The 13,786-nt window shown below is 35.3% G+C and overlaps 1 protein-coding gene across 1 annotated transcript in view; it reads right to left on the bottom strand.

The window, feature by feature from the left end:
* Positions 1-6,736, bottom strand: part of LOC118688693 (sodium channel protein type 2 subunit alpha-like) — a 66,030-nt gene extending 59,294 nt beyond the window's left edge. The window contains exon 1 of the mRNA XM_054515485.1: positions 6,534-6,736. The gene's annotated coding sequence lies outside the window, so the exon portion shown is untranslated. The remainder of the gene's footprint in view (positions 1-6,533) is intronic.
* Between the last annotated feature and the right edge of the window lie 7,050 nt (positions 6,737-13,786).

The following is a 13,786-nucleotide window of genomic DNA, read 5'->3' as shown; positions in this document are numbered from 1 at the left end:
ATGATAAACTGGAAAAGAAAGAAATGGGGTTATTCAAAATGAGATTTTGCTATAAAGATCATTATAGGACAATACGCCAGTGATGATGTCCCAATAAAACTTCAGTGAGCAATATCTAAATACATCACAATATTGATTTTGCTGTATAAAAGAAATAGAAAGCTCTGTTTGTAAAGTAGTATTCTTTTCTAAATTTTTTTAGGGAATCTTACAAAAATGCATTTGCAACAGAAAACATTGTTTATGAATTTCAGAAAAAAGAAACAAACTAAACTAGGAAAATTAATTGAATTGGTAAGAACCATGCAGCTGAAACACTTGCTTTCCTAGTCTTACTATGCTGCAGAAACAAGTCAATAAAAAATATGAAAGAATAAACTTCGTATAAAACAAGATTAATGAACTGTATTTGGAATTTGACAGTTGTCTAGGAAACCAAAGGGGAAAAATTGGAACTTCTGTTTGAGAGGCTCACACAGAGTCCTTGGCTGAATATGATCATTACTATACCAGGAAGAAAACACACATAAAGTCAACATGAAAATAGAGTGCTTTATACCCAAGGTTTAATACAGCATATGAAAGATGCACATGGATTTCTCCAAGGCATTTATTCAGGTGTCATGGAATTGTCTAATAAAATATAATCAAGCCTTAATTCTGGAATGTTTTCCAAATGGAGTATGGAAGTATGACTTACATCTAGTCTCTACCTGCATGTAACAAATCTAAAGGTGCAAAGCCTATAAGTTACAAGTTCTACCATCTCTCTAAAAGTTCTCTCTTATAATGTTGAAATTTCAATATATTAAAAAATAGTATACTAATTAGAGGCCTATAGCTCTAAGTGATATGTGCTATGGAATGATAGCTAGTGCTGTAGCAGGTACTAGAATTCTAGTACTCTACCTATTATAATACTAACTAAACAAATTGATTTGTAGGAAATACATGTCAAGTAACTTAAAATGGTGTTAGCAAAATCCTTTCAGGAAGACTCCTTTAATGCTCAGTTACACCTTCACTCAGTAGGTAAGACATTCCTTCATAATACTGGTTGAATTTTATTTATATTGATTTTGGTCAGAACTTTTGTCTCAGGTCAGAGACAAAAGTGTCTTCATGCGAGCATTTTGGCTTTAAATATCAGTGACAGGCTTTTCTTTAGACATTTCATTTAAATGACAGTAAACATTAGGACTGCCCTCCTTCAGTTCAATCTGACCTTGGACTCTTGGGACCTTTTGAAATTGCCTACTTATTTCAGTCATCAATTTTACACCACTCAGATATTAAAATATCGTTACTGATTGCCTTTCTAACCGTAAAGTCTAGTACTTTTGCCTTCTTCTTGTCACAAACAAGTTTTGAAGATTATTGAGCTATTAAGTAAGAATAAACATAAAGAATTTTTTTTAATGATTCAAAGCTGTTTGTGATGAGGGAAATTTATTTTGCTCCTTGATAAGGTGCAAGAGTGTAAGTTAGGTGTATACCTTCACTCATCATTTAGAAGTGCCCTCTATGTAATGTAAAAGTTATCACACATCTTAGATGCAGAGCATTATTTTTCTTAAAGTGTGCTTTTCAATGGAATATCTACTGAAAATAAGAATAATTTTCTATCTGTCTATCCCTGAGTGCCACTGTGAAGTTAGGTCAACTTTGCTAAAATATATAGGGAGCCTTCATTCCTTTGGCTTAATATCCTAAGTTTGTAGTCTAGCAGTTTTATCCTTACTATTTAGCCACTGCACAAGAACACATGCATTCAAAAGTAAATGTTCTTGATAGTAATAATTGTGGAGAAATTCATGGAATTTAAGGAAGTCAAGTTGGTAACATGTTAATTGCATCTGAGAAAAAAAGCCTGCATTTTTAGGTGGGACACAGATGAATACACATTCAGGTTTCCAAGACTGTCACACATATATCTCAAATATTTATAAAAAGGGATAAAAATATTTTTGTATCAGAGTCTTGTTACAGTTACACAGTTGTCCTCTGTCACTGGCTTTTGAGAAGGCAATGAGAGTTGTTTGTCAAGAAAGCACATTCATTTAACATCTGAAAACTTTGTGTTTGGACGTATTTAAAACTGGACCAAGAAATTTAGATTCCTATGAGTATGTTTTTAACCAACACAAATTTGGAATTCCTTAGTGTGTCCAAACATTAAAAGATAGTACAATAATGCTTAAGAAAGGACAGAGTTTTCAGGATATGCAAATCTAGGCAGGCAAGAAATGGGAACATGTGGCCCCAAATTCAGGCTACATGGACTAAAAAAATTTCTGCTTCTATTCCCAGACTACCAGGCAGTGAAAGGACATAATTTATGAGAAATGGTGACAGACTTTCCCTTCATTAATACAGTAGCCAGGCCACACAGTGCTATGTTGCCCTACATAAAAGGATCTATTTTTCCTGTGAACATTTCATTTCCTCGTTTACTTTTTCATCTGCATTTCTATAATGATTTGAACACAAACTTCCAACTTTCTAGAATCCTATATAATCATACATAATAATATTTTATGGTTAAGCAGATAAAGGAAGTTTCTTGCTTCACATTGTTCTTAAAATAAATTATGCTAAAAGATCATGAACGTTGATCCTCTCCACACTGAAAAGGAGGGCTTTAAAATTAAATAAGCAACATCTAATTTAGGTATAAATAATCTATAAATGGAAATTTCCTGCAACGTATACTTATCCCAAGATCCTCCTGTTGTGTGGTTACAATGGGTATGTATGGTAAAGGAGATCACAGAACCAGTAGTCCTGATGCTCATCCCAGCCATTTTCCTTTATGGAATCTGTGATATCCTCTCAGATTTACCAGTGTGCCTCATTGCATTCATTGAGGAAATCTTGTAGAGAAATGTGAGGATGTGCCTGATGTGTCTCACGGACAGGGAGTCAGCTGTCTGTTCTCCTCAGCTGATCTATACACACACACAGTAACTTCAGCACCTGTGAAACTGCAGCCCTGCTGAGCAGGTACATCATCTGTGCAATTGATACATCTGGCATGTGCCAGATCCATGCATATGGACTATACACTCAATATATGCATATTCAAAATGGGACCATATGATAAGGGTATATGACATCCACAACTTTGACCCAAAGAAGTAGCAGGAAAAACAATTCCAGCTTGAAAAAGAGACCTGTGCACATGGGTAGCTCCATGATTGCACTTACCTAAGTAAAACTACTCAGTCAAAAAAAGAGCAATAGCAATAAAGAATTATTAACCATACAAATAATTAATCTGATCATAAATAACCTTTTCCTTAAGCTTTTACATGGGAAAAAGCCTCATAAGCTCTTTAATTAAAGATTAACTTTTTTAGTTGTATTTTTTACTGTAAAACATATTCTGTGATCTGTCTTAATTGATAGAGTAAGTCAGCAGCAAGTTTTTGTAAGAAGATGTTACCAAGATGGGGATTGTTAGCAACAATTTGAAATCACTGTTTTGGGGTGGATTATCTGATCCTTTTTGTTTGAGATTTGGATCTTCGGGGCTTTTTGCTTTTGTTAGTTGATTTGTTGTGTTTGTTTGTTTGTAATGTGAAGAAATAATTTGGGGCTGCATAATGAAAAAAAGAGAAACTGGATACTTTTGTGACCTAGAATTTAACTTGCTTACTCCTATTTTGGATTACAGTGGTAGTACATTAGTAGTACATGGTTACTCAAGAGCATATGCTGTACCTACTCTATATTTATATTTTCAAGTATCGCAGTCCCTGCCTGAGCTGCTCGTATCCCTATTCCTGGCTTTACCTCATCATAAGGCAAGGAAAGTCAAGCAATAACATTATCACAGTCATATACAGGAGATTCCAGCTCTTCATAAAGACAATTTTGATTTAAAAGCAGATGAACAGGTTGTATGATGCCAGCTCCAGTGTCAAGGTCCTATGGGAGTCCTATTGGTCAAATATCAAACTTAGACATGCCATTGCAAGGTGCTTCACAGATTTTAATCAGGAGTAGATGTAATGCATAATATCAGGTTTCCAGTCAAGAGGATGCCTTTTTCCTACAGGTGGTTTTTAGAGTGGTTGGCAGTTGATTTGATGGACTGATTGACACCACAGCTCAGACCATGTACAAGTGTTGTGTAAGCAGGGCATCAATTTTACTATGATGCTTTAAACCATTTATTTATTCAAGTGAGGATGAAAAACCAATATATCTTGCAAATGGCAACAGTATATATTACTGATTAACAGCTGTAAGATAAAAAAACAAAACAGAAGAGTTATGCTGAGTGGAAAATAAGCTAACTAGAATTTTGTAAATTAAATTTCTAACTTCTAAATATAATTTTGTGATAAAGAACAGAGTAAATGCAACTTTCTGAAACTTACTTTCAATTATCACTGTCAGAATTCAGAAAATATACAAATAAAGTACCAAATATCAGAAACTTGCATTTATTCTCCTTAGGTTTAACTGAAGCAGAGTTCAAGCAATTCTTTTCCTTTGTCACCTTATGGCAAGAAGAGCATATAGATAAAAGGGGCCAAGATTTGTACTTTAGAGAACAAGGTCACAACTTGCTTGCCTTGTACATAGCTCTCTTTTAGTATCTGCTCTTCACTGATTCATCAAAAGTTGTGGGACTCCAGTAATGTCATTAGTACATGGCATACACACAACAAATTATATTGGGCAGAGATGGGAGCAGCAGAAGGAAATGGGTATCATCAGTCAGAAAGTTCTATCTTACATCCCACTATTTTTTTTTCTTCAAAAATCCTTGCTCTTTTGAGGGCAAATAAATTTCTCTCCATACCTAATCTTCATAAGGTAAAAGCTAACTCATCTAATGCCATCTCTGAAGAAAAAGAGGTGAAAGCATGAAAGGTGTCACCAGTATATTGATTAAACACACCCTACTTTTTATGATTTTTTTCTTTCCCTTGATACTTCCCACTCCAGGTTACCTGATAATATACAGAAATGACCAAACTATCACTCTGACAGCCTTAGAGAGCAGAGGGGAATTGTTTCATGTTCTTCACTAAAAATGTAAAATAGTCTTTCTTTGCTAACATCTAGTATTACCTATACAGAATTTTGCAATACTGACCTTTATGAACAGAGCTCATAAAATCAGACCTAACGTCTGCTCATTGAGAGAAAAATTGTAAACTGACAACACAAGCATCATTTCTGTAAATATCACAGCCTATTAAACAACATATCTGTTTAACAGGTGCTATGAAGCTTCAAATTACTGCAGCAACTCACATTCTTGTCTTTAACAACCTTCCATTCCAAAATGGAGATGTGCAAGAGAGTAAATATTAAATATTAAACTGTTAGAGTTTAAAAGTCCCTTCTGAAACTGTTTTCTTGACAAGTCAATTATGAAAGCACAAACGTGATGTATTTCTAAAACAAGCATCATTATTACTGATTATTTATCTTGGAGTTAAACAAGGATACCCCCAAGCACCATAAAGAATACAAATTAAAAACTTCTTTCTTTCACATCATTACTTCAGGTACAGGCCTTGCTTTCTACTCTGAATACCACCTGAGAGCCAATCTTGCTTTTTTTATATATATGCATTGAGGAGGTGATTTATAAATTGTGGGCTCCTTATTCTGCTGTATGGGCTTTTTTTTAAGGCAATTTTTTTCCTACTGTTTTCTTTCGGAATAATTTCCAAATCAATACTAATATAACATATGCATCTCTAATGTCTATATGTATCTGTAGAACCACTATTCAAAAAAAGAATTCACATATCAAAGTGATCTTCAGGAGATATTTTCCTTTTACCTTTAATAACTGACAGCTTTAATTATTATGGTAACAATGAACGAGACAATAGATGAATGGACAATGAAATGAAGAAATATAATAATACTTGTGTTGATATCTTCAAACAGCCCTATTAAGAAGTATATATTAAGCTTGACAGTAATAATACAGACAAAATGTGAACTACACATTTGTTGTGGACCTCTGCTTAATAAACAGTCGGTGAGTCCATTCTCTCCTACACACAACCATGAAAAAAAATGGCACAGAAAGAAAATATTTCCCTGTATTTTTTTACAAAATTTAGCTAATAAGGGAATTTATTCAAATACCACCATATATAAACTACATATATATAAAACAGCGTAGATTTTATCCCTGAATCATCAGAATCGTGAGTCTGAATATCACCAGATTTTGCTTCCTAGGAAACAAGGTCACTTCTATAAAATGCTTGGAATTAATGCTGTACACCTTGATTACAAAATGATCTGATTTTGTGAGGAAGACTACGGCATTACAACATCACATTAAGAGACCAGATATCAGACTTAACGGGGTTAAAAAGAAAAAAAATCACACCATCATCACAATCATCAGTACAAAATGGCTTTGAATTCCCCGTACCATCTTTGACTCTATCTTAACAGCAAACCAGAGGGAAAAATCCAATTCCAAAATGTGGAAAAGACCATGTTGCCATGATTGATTATGGGTAAAATTAAACGTTTTGCCAGCTTACCTGATTGAAAGAGAATGAAAAATCACTGCAAAGCCCAGCATCCAAAAATAGTGTAATACATGTCTCCTCCTGAAACAGTCCAGATTTCCATCCACAAAGCCTTACTAATTGATCACAATTTCTGTATTCTCGATGGAAAACACAGAGACCTTTCCAGAATGCTCTCTGCTTCTGCCTCCGCTTCCTGTTCTCAGTCACTCTATGGTACCCAACATATATGAGAAAACAGCTTATTCTGCGCAGGGGGGCCGGGGAGGGGATGCAGGGGCGCAGTGACGAGCCCAGCCCGCAGCACCTGACGTGGCAGCTCCACCTACTGGTGGCGAGCCCGAGCGCGGCGAGCGCAGCCGCCCGGCCTGGAGCCTCCGCTCTGCCGCCTTCCAGCCGGCCGCCTCCCTCTGCTCCGACCTGCGCTGCCGGCAGGCAAGGAGCAGAACAGACCCACGGAACCACACTAACTATTGAATAACCCTTCCAAATACCTTTTACATAAAATAGTTCAATTTTGAAGCCGTTGGCCTTATACATTGAACAGAGCATTTGGTTTTAAATGTGCTGTTTCCTTTAAAATGCATGGGAACAGAGGAATGTGTAAATAACAGACTCCCTAACTGCCTCCCTAACTGGTGTATGCAGAACTTGCTAATTATCTTGATACTTTCTTATTCATTAAAAACTACCAGGTACTTTTGGCACCATGTTCATGTCTTTCACATGTGTAAAATGTACTATGCTTATGTAAAATCAAAGCTCAAAGTCTTCCCCTTAGACAGGCTTCCTGGGCATGTGCAGATTTACATCTGCTTACCTAGAATTCCTCTGGCTATCCTGGGAAGAATTATTAGAGCACTGGCTCCAGCACCACCTCCTCCACGAGCAGCAGTATTGAGTGAATAATATCCTTCAGGCAGCATATTGTTTTGTCCTGCCTGGCAGCTTGAGGAGCGTTGTGTCTGTGGAAAGTGAAGTGTAGAAATGCTGAGCAGTGTCAGCAAGTGTGTGCAATATAATGACTCAAAGCCTTGGGGTAGAGACTGCTGCAGATCCCACCTAATTGAAAATCAAGCTACCAGCTTTCATGTTCAGTCATGTGGGATTTAATAAACAAACACGATTCCTCAAAACAAGAATAAATGAGTATAACAAGCAATTAATATCTTCCTTTCTTGTAGCTCCTGTAGTTCCCTTAAATGCCTCTTCTGCAGAGCTTAGAAACAGTCCTTTTCTCTGGCCCCTGGTCACACAGTTTGTTTTGGAAGCAAGGACCCCAGGGCAGCCAACAGCCAGCACCCTGATGGCCCCTACCAAGTCACAACTGCACAAAGGAGCAGGAGTAGTGATAACTACCTACAACTCATGTCCCATATCCCTCATATCAACAGATATCCCCTTTGCAGTTAGCATTTATCCTAAAACATTTTGTGTCAGTTTGTGAGTAGTCCATTTGGTTTTAGTTACACTTGCTGTGGGCTTGACAGATATAAACACCAAGTTACTGAATCTGGCAGCAGGAAACAGGAATACATTTTCAGGGGATGTATGTATTCTGTATGTACAGAATAATCTCTGTGTACTAAGCAAAAGAGATGTACCCTCACATTCAAAACTTATGGGTTTTGTAAACCTGGGGCATACAGGAACACTCCTCATCATACTGCTCACACAAGTACCCCTGTTTGCTTCAAAGAGACTTCTTTAATTTTTCATTTTTATTGTTAAAAAAAAGTTCTTGGGGGTCTTTGGAAGTTTTCTTTAGAAAGTCTTTATTGTCCAAAGGTAATCATCATCTAGTAACATCAGAGAGTTAAAGGGGAGTAATACATGTTGAATACAGTTTCTCCTGGAAAAATAAAGAAATGTGAATCTAAATAACAAACCATTTCAACTTTATTAAAAAATAAAAATAAAAATAGTCCTTAATACTAGCTGTGTAATTCCAACAGAAACAGGTATATGAAAAACAGTTTTTAACCTGAGCTGGTTCAGAGGTTTGATTCTTTGTTAAGTTTTATAAGAGTTTAGTCTTAATATAGCTAATTTTTGTGAACTAATGTTCCACAAGATAGTTAGATTAAGGTCAAATTAGTAGAGAACCCCCAGTCCTGCTTTTTTGTGATACTGTCCTTATATTTATTGCAATCTTCTGAGATATGCCAGTTGGCACAATGACTATACCTAATGTATTTGTCTGTACCAAGACAGCCTTCTCATGGGTGTAGGTGCGCTATTAGAGAAATGTTATGTCACTAATATAAACACTTCAATTATCAATCTTCACACTAAAAGAAGAATCCAGAAAATCTAAGTTTTGTTTGTAGAAATGCTCATGCCACACAAAGTCATGGTAAGTGTTCATTTACAGAATCACAGAATGGTTGTGTTGGAAGGGACCTCTGGAAATCATGTAACCCAACCTCTCTGCTAAAGCAGGCTCACCGCGAGCAAGTTGCAGGATCACATACAGCTGGGCTTTGAGTATCTCCAGGCAAGGAGACTCCACAGCCTCTCTAGGCAGTCTGCTCCAGTGCTCTGTCACACTCAAACTAGAAAAGTTTCTCCTCATGTTCAGATAGAATTTCCTGTGTTTCAGTTTGTGTCCACTGTCTCTTGTTCTGTCACTGGCCACCACCTGGGCACCATCTGGTCTCATCTTCTTGAGATTTGTCCTTAAGATATTGTATGCATTGATGAAATCTCCTCTTGGCCATCTCCTCTCCAGGCTAACCAGGCCCAGGTCATACATAGCTCATGTACGGCCTATATTCTTCTTTATTCATGTACAGACTTTGAATAATGTTCTTAAGATCTTCGAAATCTATCAGTGGCACAAACAAATAGCTGTATACATTTATAATATAAATGCATCAAACCATCTATATGGAACAACTCCTCCCAAACCCCTGAATTTTAAAATATGAAAATTTCATTTAAATTATATTTAAATATTAAATGTATATATGTGATAAATAGTAGATACACAAAATATCTCTCCTCCCTTTCTTCTGCCTCACTAGATCCCACTGCCAGATCTGAAAATCAGAAGTGACCATTCAAAGGACAACAACAAATAGGCTGCCTTGGCAAAAGTAATTTATAACAATTCCAGCGTGACACTTGTTTCAATTTAAATTATGATTACAACTTTTAATGAATCATCACTGAAAGTTCAACTCAGAAATTATATTTAAAAATGTAACTTGAAAACCCCTGACATTTCTAAATAATCTTTCTGGGAATCCTGCCCCAGGTGCAGTTTTGCTCCCAGTAAAGACTGAATACATGCAAAGCTATCCAGTCACTTTTAACTAAACAGCTCAAATACAAATGTTGAAATATCTTAGTTCCAAAGAGGAAAATAATTTTGAAGCGTTAAATAGGAATGAGTATATCCCCTGTATGGGGTTTCATAAGGGCAATCCCTGTACATAGCTCACATGTAAGTTTTCAGCACTTAAGTTATCAAATATTTATTTTATGAATACAATTATTTTTTGTCAACAATTCTCCTTAGTAATTCTCAGGCACTGTTGTGAACTAATGTACTTAAAGGCACCAAAATATAAAATGATATTATCTCTAGTCCTTCAACTACTTACCAATGTTACCTGTTGAAAGAAATCAAAATTGCAGTATTTAGCTAAGTGTAATGAACATGACTTTAATTCAAGTTCAACACTGGCTAATATAAGTGCATAAATCTCTTCAATTTCTCTCTTTCTTTTCTCCTTTTATCCCTACTATGCCAAATAAAAAAAACCCTACTTTTATTAAATTTTGTACCAGCTACTAATGCATATTTACAAGCCATGGACCTAACACAGTAGCTCAGTGGCTTTTCAACTAATAATCTGCATTTTTACTTGAGAATCTATTTTAACAGGCTATAGAGCATACTATCTGAAAAATTATCTGTTTTAATTATTCCTAACATTGTAATAAAGATATATGATCAGCAATCTGTACTTCAATGGTTATAGATTTTAATAATAACAAAATTATTTTAACATTATGTTATTAAATAAGTTAAACCCCTCCAAATCTTGTAGAACCAATAAGAAGGCCATATGCAAGTGGACTCTGTTGTGATAATTCCATTCATTCAGTAAAAATCAACTAAAAATAATTCACAAAGCATAAAACACCCCAACCACCTTTCATACTGGCCTAAGTGCTTCCAAAATATTGATCTCAGTTTACAAGTTTCCTGTCATTCAGATGAACTACAATCACAAAGTTATCATGAGCTGAACAAAATGTACACAACAATCACTGCTTAGAGATATCTTAAAATGTTCACTTATAAATGCACATACTCTGTTCATATATTTAGAAAGAGTAGGACTCTTGTGTATCTACATTTTGAAAAAATAAAATCATTGTATGAAACTGATGTCTAAGATAATTACCAGCAAACAATAATAAAATAACTGGTCAATAAAAAAAAAATTTCTTATGCCAGTGATCCTCAAGGTAGAGGTGGGCCTAACTGCATCTTCAGGAGCTTTGCAGCCAACCTCACTTGGCATTGTTCACTACTCAGTGGGAGATTTGGTGAAAAGTTCCACAGGTTAACTGGAAAGATGTAGCTTTCCCACCATATATGTTCTAAATGTTTCTATCCTCTAGTATGTAGTAGGCGCTGCATCTGCTGCCACTGCAGAAGTAGTTTACAAATTTCCAAGTGGTAGAAGCAATATTTATACTAATCTTGCTAATCTTGCTTGATAAGTTTTTTTTTTAATTTTATGTCTATTCAATCACAACACAGGAGAATCACGGAATGCAACTTATTTATTAGTAAATATGTTTTTTGCATGTCATATGCCTCAAGAACTTACAGGGATACAGGCAAACAAGTTAGGAGAATTTTGAGAAATATTAGATATTTATGTGAGTAACAAAAGTTAGAACAGGGGACAGGAACTGACTCAGATAATAAGGGTTCAATATCTAAGGCTTGCACTCTTCTTGTATAACTTTCAGAAATTAATGTATGTATGTGTCTTAGTTCCTCTCCTATGAAATGGAGATAATTCCTGATGTCAGAAGGGGCTATAGCATAAATTAATTTTGTTAGACAACAAAGCTGTAGAGATCAAGAGTGAAGAAATATTTTGTTATTCCTTGTAAAGTCCAAAGAGGCCAACCAGGCCTAGGAAGCTATTATTTCAAGCACCATATGTTCACAGGACATGGACAATGTTCAAAAGGATCTAACATATATATGACAAGACCAATAAACAAAGATGAAATGAAAGCAATCGATTTCAGAGTGAACAAATACAATTTAAGGTAGGCAGATTTTAAGAGGTGGGGAAATGAATTAAATGATACCTCAGCAACAAGTGCACTAGTGTGCTCTCAGAGCTAGTAACAAAATCTAATAATGTTCTCCCAGGACACCTATAAACAGAGAGATTGCATTCATATGTTTTCATTCCATTTATTGCTACTGAGTCATGTGGTTTAATTGGTCAGATGAAGGGTAATCATCACTTGGAGAGAGGGGAGGTTTTGTTAAGCAAACCTCAAGTTATGATTTATTTATTTGCTAGTCTTTAAAAGCTGGAATGCCTAGAATAATTGCTCTGTTTAATAACATATGCTTGCCAAGTTGATCTTGCTTTAGAAAGTTTCTCTGTCTCTCATACTACATGTAGCAGTTATCTATACTAAAAATAGTCCCTTTATAACTAAACTATGAAAATATATTACACTGAGAGAGAAACATTTGAAACAAATTACTCCAGCATGTTAAAGAAAAATAATTGTACTTTGATCTGCTTTTGGCCAAGAATGATAAGGAGAGAGAACATGTAAGCTGCTGCACTGAATTGTAAAGTACAGGTACACAATGTCACAGAGAGAAAAGATGGAAGTGATATGTTCTTTCAAAAACCATTGTACTTATTCCTTTTCAAATCTTAATCCATCATTGGTCATTAAAAGAGACTTCAGTGTTAGCCTCAGGCAGCAAAGAAATTACTGGCTTCAAAGTTTGAAAATATTGCAAATGTGATATAAAATAGTCCCTTCTTCAAAAGTAGATACCAAGACCAGAGAATTTTTATTATGTAGAAAAATTTTCAGAAATCTTTTGAATTCCAAAGCTTTTTTTTTTTTTCAGGCAGAGGTAAAATGTGGTAGCCTGCACTAATACATCTCAGATGCAAATATTTTAAATCTGAAAGAAATGTAAAAAAAATCAAAGATTGTTAATGATTAATAGTCACCAAAGCAGTTTCTCTTAAAGTAACTGGAACTGGGAAGAGAATATTCTTCATATTTAGAATAACATTAAATTTCAGTTTCACTTCAATGAGTAATTTGCAAAGGTGACTCTCAGATGTTAAAGGCAAGAATAATAGGCTTTATGATTTCATAAGAACTAAACAAAGGCCAATAAATTTTGATTGAGATTCATTTATATCTTTTTAAAAGATGACACATCAATAAACCACTGTTCAATCTGCAGACCTGTCTTTTGCCTGAGCAATTTCCAGATTTAGGTCTAGAGTTTGAGAGTTAAGAGATTTGTGGATTAAAAAAAAGATAAAAAGGAAAAGAAAGGGTTCTACATATGTGAAGCAGCTATTTCTTTGAGGCATGTAAACGACAGGCGTAGATAAGTGTCTGTTGGCCAGAACAGCTCCAAGCATTGCTCCTTAAGCTTAACATCCCATGCGCTGTGGAAACTGGAGTTTGACCTTTTGCTCCGTCTCTTCTGGGCAAATGTTTTTGCATGATTTAGAAGAATGGTTATTTTTTATGCAGATGACTGTTAGCCATGCTCTAAGAGGCAAAGAGAGATTTCTGGTAGAAATGAGCTCTATCAGCATGGCTGAATAAGCAGAGAGATTCTTCCAGCTATCCTAGTTTTAGGGGACTTGAAAAAAAATCAGAAAATGAGATTTATTCAATGCATATTTGTTTTCATTCCTATGGAGTTCCTATAACTGCTATTAAAATGGTTAATACAACCAGGAATAAATCATGTTTGTAGGTGTTGAATAGCTTTAGGAGATTTAGATTCAGCTATGAGAGATTTGCTAGGATCTCTTTGGATCTCTTCTTAAGTTTTCATAGAGAAACTCTTTACTTTCTCACTGTAACTGCTTGAAAGTTTGTGCCACTTTGTGAAAAATCCAGTTTTTATGGGAAAATAAAACCTTAGAAAACTCCAGAGAATCTCAGCAGTTAAGTCTATTTAATTACTGTGGCACTTTATTGTGGTATATCAGAGACCTTATAAT

Source organism: Molothrus ater, chromosome 7 (assembly GCF_012460135.2).
Source record: "Molothrus ater isolate BHLD 08-10-18 breed brown headed cowbird chromosome 7, BPBGC_Mater_1.1, whole genome shotgun sequence".
Lineage (NCBI taxonomy): Eukaryota > Metazoa > Chordata > Aves > Passeriformes > Icteridae > Molothrus > Molothrus ater.
Note: the sequence above shows the minus strand (reverse complement) of the source record. Positions and strands in the feature narration are given on the sequence as shown.